The sequence below is a fragment of the Pinus tabuliformis genome, chromosome 9 (assembly GCF_031772625.1).
Source record: "Pinus tabuliformis cultivar Carrire ecotype Pingquan chromosome 9, CPIR1, whole genome shotgun sequence".
Classification (NCBI taxonomy): Eukaryota; Viridiplantae; Streptophyta; class Pinopsida; order Pinales; family Pinaceae; genus Pinus; species Pinus tabuliformis.
Window position 1 is genome coordinate 436,105,570 of NC_142307.1, and position 9,388 is coordinate 436,114,957.

At 36.6% G+C, this 9,388-nt stretch overlaps 1 pseudogene; it reads right to left on the minus strand.

The window, feature by feature from the left end:
* Window positions 1-1,306: 1,306 nt before the first annotated feature.
* On the minus strand, window positions 1,307-2,287 carry LOC149149036 (25S ribosomal RNA; annotated as a pseudogene; the record flags this gene model as incomplete).
* Between the last annotated feature and the right edge of the window lie 7,101 nt (window positions 2,288-9,388).

Genomic DNA, 9,388 nt, shown 5'->3' on the forward strand with positions numbered 1-9,388 from the left:
GAAATTAAATCAAGATTTTAATAAAATTAAAAGTAGAAGACTTATATATATAAAGATGTGAAATTTTTATAATATAAATAATATTATTAAGAACCAGAATAGATCCATCATAATTAGGGATACAAGAGATGAAATCAAGCAAGGTGATTTTTGTATTTTCTTTGACATGATTGATCCAAAATATAGGTTTAATATCTTACAACCAATTGAGTATTTTTAGTTTAGATAATTTCTCAAACACAATAGAATGGGATCAATATTAAGAGAGAGAGGGGGATGGGGAAGAAGGGGGAGAGAGGGATGGAGATAGTGTAAGATCTCGAGAGTAGAGAGAGAGTCTTGGGGTAAGAAATATAGGTTGGTGTGCAAGAGTATTAGGGACAGAGGAAAGGAGAGAAGAGAGAGAAGAGGAGAGGAGAGAGAGAACTAGAAAAAGAGGGAAATAGTGACATAGTTGGAGGGAATTTCAAATATTTTTCTATTTTTCATTATTAGAGAATATATTTCGTTTTACATTTCAAAAAAAATAAAATAAAAAACTAACTATTTATTTGCTAAATCCAATTTTTTTATACTTCAAATAAAAAATTTCTTAACCATAAAAATATATTTTGGTAACATGAAGCTAATATGTTTTTATAATTAATCGTTTTTATTAATATTAAAGATAACAATATTGACTAATGTCTACTAAAATTACAATCAAGATTATATGATTTTTCTTTTAACTTTATTATGGGCAAAAATAAAAATCATTAAAAAAAGTGTTTCAAGATGAATATAGTTTCAAAAAACTTAAATGGTTAGAAATATTGGAATTATGAAAAGTATTTTGATTTTTAATTTCATTTAAATTTATTTACTACATTTTAAAGTGAATTATTTTTCATCTTCCACCTTCTTCAAATTAGAAATATATAAGCTAGTATTTCATCCCATGATGTTCTCGAAACTGTCCAATTTTTCTTTTAATAACATTGATTTTTTTTATTAGAATAAAAAACCAAAATATATTTAAAATAAAAATAATTGATCATTAACTTTAATATCTTAATTTTGTTTTTTCTTACACATATTTATAATATAAAAAATCCTTATTAAAAAATTTGATCATTGCATTACTAAACATATTTCCAAATAAACTCATAAAAAGTTCGGAATTTTAACACTTTAAAATCCAACGAGTTTATTATTAATTAGTTTTTATTATTCCATTGTTAATTTTGAATATTTTTATTTTTTTTTAAAAGAATATTATTTTCTCATTTTAATTTCTTAGTCTTTCTCATATATATATATATATATATGCACCTAGTTTAACTAGTAGAGTGGACATTTAGCGAGTTATTGTGGTAACATTTCTGACACCTCTAGCTTCAAATTCCAAAATCGAAAGGATTGATAGGCCACACTTTCATGGTTTCTATTCATACTGAAAATCAAATTCAAATGAGTTGTTACCCTTTTGTTCCACATGAGATTTGTGTTATCCTTGAGCTCATCTTATGATACATGTGTTATCTTTTAACAAATGCACCGCCTCAGCCAAACTCCCCACATGACAATGTCTTCCGCCCGAATAAAACCGCCGAGACATTCCTTAAGGCCAAAAACGTGGGCATTCCCCCATATTCATCCCACGGAATAAGAAAAATAACATTAAAAGTAGTGCTATTTCACTTGCAATGGAAACAACTCCCACTTATTCTATGCCTCTCAAGTCATTTCACAAAGTGAGACTAGATTCAAGCTCAACACGGTCTTCTTACCCTGTTGATTCTGCCAAGATCAATCCCTTGGCTATGGTTTTGCTAGATAGTAGATAGGGATAGTGGGAATCTCGTTACTCCATTCATGCATGTCACTATTTATATGACGAGGCATTTATCTACCTTAAGAGAGTCATAGTTACTCCCGCCATTTACCCATGCTTGGTCGAATTTCTTCACTTTCACATTGAGATCACTCAGCAGAAATCACATTGCATCACCATCTGTAAGGACCATTGCAATGTTTTTTTTTAATTAAACAATCAGATTCCCCTTGTCTGTACCAGTTTTGAGTTGATCGTTCGTTTCCTAGGGAAAAGCCTCTAGTAGGGGGAATTCTATGCCCATAGCCCAATTGGCACGTGACTCCCACCCCTCAATGTGAGAACATCATGCGCACACTATCGACAACCCTCAAGTTGAGGGTGTAAACCCCTAGGCCCAAACCTTAGAGCCAATCCTTTTCCTGAAGTTACAGATCCATTTTTCCAAGACTTCCCTTACCTACATTGTTCATCTTTGTAAATTAAACAAATTTAACAGGTGATTCTTAAAAATATCTATCGATATTTGGACAAAATTAACCAAAAACAATGTATGGAAAAGGACCATTTGGTTTGTTAGTTTGGCTAGATATATTGAAGAGTACTTATCACTTTTCTATTTCAATATTATTAGTTCTCACAAGTATTAATTGTTACTGATTATTAGCACAACCATATGAGTTAAATGGTTGACAAACTTTTATATGGATCAATTATATTTTATTATTCAATTGTTAATTTATTTTTTATTTAAAAAAATGAATATTATTTATATATGCCTAGTCTAACTAGTAGAGAGGACATTTTGGCTTGGAAATACAAGGGACATTGTGATTTTTTATTCTTTATAAGGCATTTTTTAATTCATAGAAAACTTCTGAGATGCTTCATCTTTGTAAATTAAACAATTTTACCTCCTCATTCTTAAAAATATCTACTCGATTTTGGACAAAATTAACCAAAAAAAATGTATGAAAAAGACAATTATTTTATTAGTTTGACTATTATGTTGAAGTGTACTTATCACTTTTCTATTTCAATATTATTAGTTCTAACAGGTGTTAATTATTTTTTTTGCTAAAGAAAGAGTCGTGCCTTCTATTTCATTAAAATAGAAAGTATTTTACATAAAATACAACAGTCCGCAAGGAACTGTGGACCAAGGAAAATTTAATCTCTAACTGCCAAGGTCATCGAGCCATAGGTAAGAATCCCCAACCCTACAAACAAAATCTCCAAACCCTCAAAAGACAGACAATGCTTAGGCCGTACGATCAGAAGAGCGTGCAAACATCCTCGATTCCCCCCATGAAGCTAAACAACTGGACTTGCATCTTTAATCACTATCATCCATTCTCCTTGCCCGATCTGACGACCGAGGAAGATATCGCAGTACAAAGATGCATTGTGCTTAACGACTAGGACCCACCAATATGCATGATCGTTCCTGACCATAGATCCACCTTGCAAAATCTGATGACTGACGACCACATCGCACGAGTCTAAAGCCCCAAACATTAGTGTGCAATGGGGGTAGTAATTAGTCCCTCCCCCATATCACATGTAGGTTGGTGAGTGGAATCGCATCCATTTTGGAAAAATCGCTTCCCACTTGAGAGGCCTACAATAAACCATAAACCACCATGGGGGAATTTTTGCTTCTAGAGAAAGAAAATTGGGGTATTACGACCACTGAGAAAGCCAGGATTCCGGCCCCTCATACCATCTCCTCTATGCTTGTACATGAACCCATGAAAGATGTTATTCCTTCCATCCATTCAACCATCTCGTAAACTAAGACAGCTGAGCAGCATCGCCTAGGAGTCTCTGAGTTTGTATTTACCAAGGTTGCTGAGGCCAATAGTGGCCTGCCTCCCACCAAAGACAAGACTATGAAAAAAATAGCAAATCATAATGAAACCAAGTCATCAAGAACTCGCCTCCATGGCTCTATTTCGAAACACCTCCCTGTCTTCATCCACCTCGTCGTGACAATGTGCCTTTAATCTATTCTGAGGCATCTCTTGCCAACCCATCGAAACCTTACTTTCGGTATAGATCACTCCTTGATTGGCCAAAATATCTGCCAGTTTATTGGTCGTTCTTCGCACATGGTTGAAACTTACTGTACAAAGGCATTGGAGGTGACGCTGAATTCTTTGGAATACCAGGATCAGCCTCCAATGTTTTGAGACTTTTTTTTGGCACCGTGCCACAACTAATTCTCTTGACCGAGTTAATGATTAACTCAGAATCATCTTCAACAATCACATTTTGGCAATTATCCTGCTTCATAAAATCTAAACATTGCTCCAAATACATTAATCCCGCCATGTTGTTAGTGGCTCTTCCTAAATGGCAATGGAAGATGAAAAGAATACTTCTGTCTTCATCCCTTAATGCCCCTCCAAAGCCAGCAGTTCACGAGTTGCCTTTTGAAGCCCCACCAATGTTGTATTTCAAAAAACCCTGAGGGGGAGGATGCCATAAATCCTTCTTAGTATCCGTTTTCATTACCTTCTATTGAGGCCTTGAGGAATAATCCCCTGCATACCCAGCTGACTGAGAATACGCATTTTAGCCTTTGAGGGTGGATTCTTATGGGGATTTTGCACTTTAATGCCAACCATCTCCTTAAGCTGTTTTAAGATCTGCTCAAACAAGTGTTGGGAGGGACTCTTTTCATTTTTGAAGATTCTCTTATTCCTTTCTTTCCAGACATTCCATATAATGAAGCTTGGTGTAAGAGCCCAAGCTGAGCCAAGGAATTCATATTCATAAAATTTTCGTCTCTAATTGTTTAGGGTATTGATATTAATACTCCCTTTTTCCCTGTTGGTTGTTGGAAAATGGTGGCAAATGTATCCCATAACGTGGAGGTCAAAATGAAACTATTGAGAAGATGTTCCATTGTCTCATCTTGGGCTTCACAGAGCTGGCATTTGGAAGGCCCCAAAACACTCCTTGTTTGAATGTTATCCCACATCAAAATTTTCTTATGATGAACCAGCCACATGAAGAGTTTAATCTTCATCCAACCTTGATGCTTCCATAGGTTCAACGAAATCGTATCCGGAACATTAGAATCCAGCTCAAGGAGAATGTGTTTTTCCTCCTTAAGATTAAAGGTGCCCTCATTATTGTTTCCCATCTAATTTGGTCCTGCCCCCTGTCACTAAAATCTTCCTTTGTTCCAACACATTCATAAGTACCTCTACTTTTGCCTTCAATGGGTTTCCATCCGTGTAATCAATGTTCCTCCACGTTCTCCATTTTACTGCACTGTTAGTACGATCCAAAAAATATTTTACCTTAGATAACCCTTGGGTGTCTGTCTCATTCTTGATGTCCAAAAGGTCCTATTTTAATACTATAGGTTCTTGTTGCCATTTGTCCTCCCAAAATAAATCTAGATCTCCCTCTCTCATTTCCCAGAAGTTGTTTTTTTGTACTAAGCGTCTATTCTCGCAGGCCTTATTCTAGATTTATGAGCCCTTTATACTTCCAGACATCCTTGTGTGATCATTATTTCACCAAGAGTTGGCATATTTTTCTTTCCAAATGCTAGCCCACTGAGCACTTGGATCTTTTACCCAATGCCACCATAGTTTAGCCCCTAAAGCGTTTGCTAAGAATCTCTGGACAATCCAAGACCCCCACGGTTTTTGGGTTTATAGACTTTTTCCCATGATACTAAGGCCCATTTCTTTCATTCCTCCCCCTTACCCCAAAGAAAGTTTCTTTGGATGGTTCTGAATTGATGCAAGACTCCTTTTGGTGCTGGGAGTACTGATAGCATGAAAACTAGGATTGATTGAAGAACATCCTTTGTAAGCACCAACCTACCAGCCAAGTTTAAAGATCTGATGGTCCATTTCCTGATTTTATCCTGCATCTTGTTAATCATTGGCTCCCAAATGCTCTTGAGTAGAGGTTTAGCTGTTAGAGGAGCTCCAAAATGTTTTGAAGGGATGACATCCCTTTGAAAGGCCAAAATTCTGGAGATATTCCTCTGAATAGAAATATTGGTATTAAAGAGAAAAAAGTTTAGATTTGGAGAGATTAACTTCCATACTTGTAGCCATGGTGAAGTCATTCAGGATTTGTTTATACGCTAGAGATTATTTGACCGTGGGGATTCCTTGCAGCATGGTATCATCAAGAAATTGTTGATGAGTCAAGGCATGTCCATTCTCAGATAGTTGTAAGCCCTTAATCTTACCAACTTCTTTAGCATGCTTGATAGACTGACCAAGTCATTCCATCATAAGGATGAAGAGAAAGGGAGAGAGCGGGTCTCCCTGTCTGAGGCCTCTTGAAGGAATAAAAGTCTCGAAGGGAGAACCATTAACCAATATTGAAAAGCTGGAAGAAGTTACTAGGGACATGACCCATCTAACCCAGTTATGATCAAACCCAAAAGCAATAAGAACTTTCTTGATGTACGTTGAGTTCAACTTATCATAAGCTTTGGCTAGGTCTAATTGCATGATCATTCCGTCCTTCCTATTGCTAGTCAATGAGTGCACCACCTCGTGTTCTTGAATGATGTTATTGAGAATTTGTCTACCTTCCACATAACTGAATTGTTCCACAGAAACTAGTGTAGGAAGAAGAGGTTTGAGTCTATTATCCACTACCTTGGATATTATCTTATATACCATATTGCATAAAGCTATGGGTCTAAACCTGTCTGGAGTTTTAGCATTGTCCTGTTTAGGGATCAGGGAGATGAAAGAGGTATTGAGCACCTTCAAAATAGTTATGTTCATCCTGGAATCTTCCACTACATCCAGAATGTCGCGATTAACAATATTCCAGCAAGATTTAAAGAAATCCACATTGAAACCATCAGGGCCTGGCGCCTTTCCATTCTGCATTTTTTTGAGGACCTTACTAACCTCCTCTTCAGTCACCGGCCTATTAAGGTTGAAATTATCCTCTCTAGACACCAGCCTGGGTATATGTCTTGTTAAGTCCATGATAAAATGCTCTCTATCTGAAATGGTTTGCTTTGCTATGCCTCAAAAGCGTTGAACTAACACAACTTCTATATCCTCATGGGAGTTAAGAAGATTCCCTTCCTCATCCTTCATCGAAGATATTCTATTGTGAGTTCTATTTGCCATGGTGGATTTGTGGAAAAATCTAGTGTTTCACTCTCCTTCTTTTAGCCATTGAACTCTACATTTTTGTCTCCAAAATATTTCCTCTTGTTTACATAGATTCTCCCAATCTTGATGATGTTTGGCTACTTGATCACTGCTAACTTTGTCAAAGCCATCCGTGATAACGGCTTGGTTGATTTCCTGCATTTTATCTTCAACCAATCTTTTGGCTACAAAAATATTACCATATTCATTCATGTTCCATTCTTTTATACTGAGCTTGATGTGCTTTAGTCTCTTGTGTAGAAGGAACATTCTTGTACCCTGAATCTACAAATATTCTGACCACCGTTTTCCAATATTTCTGATGAAATCTCAATGGGTAAGCCATATATTCTCAAATAGAAAAGGTTTATTCCTGGGGATACCAATGCCCTGAACCTCCAGTTGAATCATCAAGTGATATGAGCCTCCAAAGAGGAGAACTCTCACTACCATTTCCTTGTCAATGAGCATAAGGTCCTCTAAGATAATGAATCTGTCTAACTTTGAGGCTACATGAGACTCTCCTCCTCTTTTATTATTCCATGTAAAGAGACCATTGCTCGTATCAGTGTCAACTAGCTTCATATTATCTATAAAATTTTAAAATGCTAAAGAGTCTTTACTTAAAGTTCTAGTTCCCCCTTTTTTCTCCAAAAGTGACATGATCATGTTGAAGTCTCCCCCATGATCAAAGGTATTCCTACATATTTGTCTCTGAGATCCACAAGAGAATCTAGAATCCTAAGTTTATCATCCATTCTTTGAGGGCCATAAACATTCGTGACCAGATATGTATCCCTATCTCCCACAGGCTGAATAACCACAGATAAATAATTCCTAGATGCCTCAACATCTATCATGCCAATCTTTTGGGGCTTCCAAAGAGTGAGTATGCCTCCTGTTGTATTCTTTGCTTTGACTTCTAGAAACTCAAATCGATTGAGCCATTTTCTATGTATTTGTTTTATCTTTTGAATGGAACATTTAGTTTCCTCGATAAAGATCATATCTCGAGCTTCTTGCTTCATTCTATTACTAAGTATTCTTTGTTTTATTTTAATACCTAGACCCCTAATATTCCAAGATGTGAACTTCCTTATTAAAGATTTGTAAAGGAGTCGCTGATTCGATCTTTCATCTTACCTGAATCTATCATTAGCTTTCCACATTCCATCAATAGCTCATTTTTCTTTTTCCTGCCTCTTTTCTTTCCGAGGTTTCTAGGTGTTAATCCTGGTGTAGTTTTCGTAGTTTTCACACCTTCGTTACCGTGCTTTTCAATGTTCTTTTGCCTCTCTAGCCCATTAGCCTGAGTTTTCCATATGAACAACTCTTGTACTCTATTGAACTCTTCTTGAGGTAACGAGTCTACTCCTATCATGGTTCCCTGTTTCAAGAACCCTCCAAATATATGTGTTCTCTATCAATAATCTCTTGTAGCTCGTGGTCCTCCATTTCCATCTCACTCTGGGTCATTTCTTGGTCCATCTCCATTTTTGCATCGCTCATCATAGTCTCTTTCTATTTATTAATATTCTATGTTTATTCACAGTCTTCTTCTTTCTCCTTCTTCCATGGACTTCCTCCCATTGCCTGATCTGCTTTTGTTATCTCTTCATCTTCTTCAAGTACTTGGAATCTGTTCTGAATCACCTATTGCCCTTCATTTTTATGTTTCCTTGGCCCCCTATTTCCCCCTTTTCCTCTATGTACCACTTTGCGAAAGCTTTTAGAGTCTTTCATTGTATTAACTTTACTCTTGGTCTCTATTTTACTGAGAGGGCAGTCTTTGAATAGGTGCCCATGCTCATGGCATTTGTGGCATCTGAATAGGATATGCTCATAATCTACTATTTGCACCCATTCTTCATCAAAAGCTTCCAAGATTAACTCATCGAGAAGAGCTCCAGAGAGATCCATCTCCACACATATCCTTGCAAAGGAAGTATATTTTCCCCTTTTGGTGGCCTCAGAAGCTTTGAAAAAACACCCTAATTTATTTCCAATGGTAACTAACGATTCATTTTTCCAGTAATCAAGAGGTAGAGAGTAAAGTCTTACCCAGACCGGGAGCGAAGTAAAAGTCTCACGCTTTGGGACAAAATCCATAATCCATGGTTGCATATAGAAGCCTGCTGCAGCATAGAAGTAGGGCCCTCCTTTAAACACTATGTCTTTATCTTCAATATTTGTGAAGACCACAGTGAAGAATCCCTTTGACCCAAGATGTAGGTCTATGCTTCCTTTTGGTTTCGAGTGGTAATTAATCCATGTCTGTAAAGCTTTTTCAATGGGCCATAATCTCATGAATTTACAAATGATTGCATATGTCCACATGTGGTCCTTGTGCGCCTGCAGAGTAGGATCATTTAAAACTACTCTCGGGTGATCTTAGCTTTGGGTTTACAAGGTCCCTTTTGTA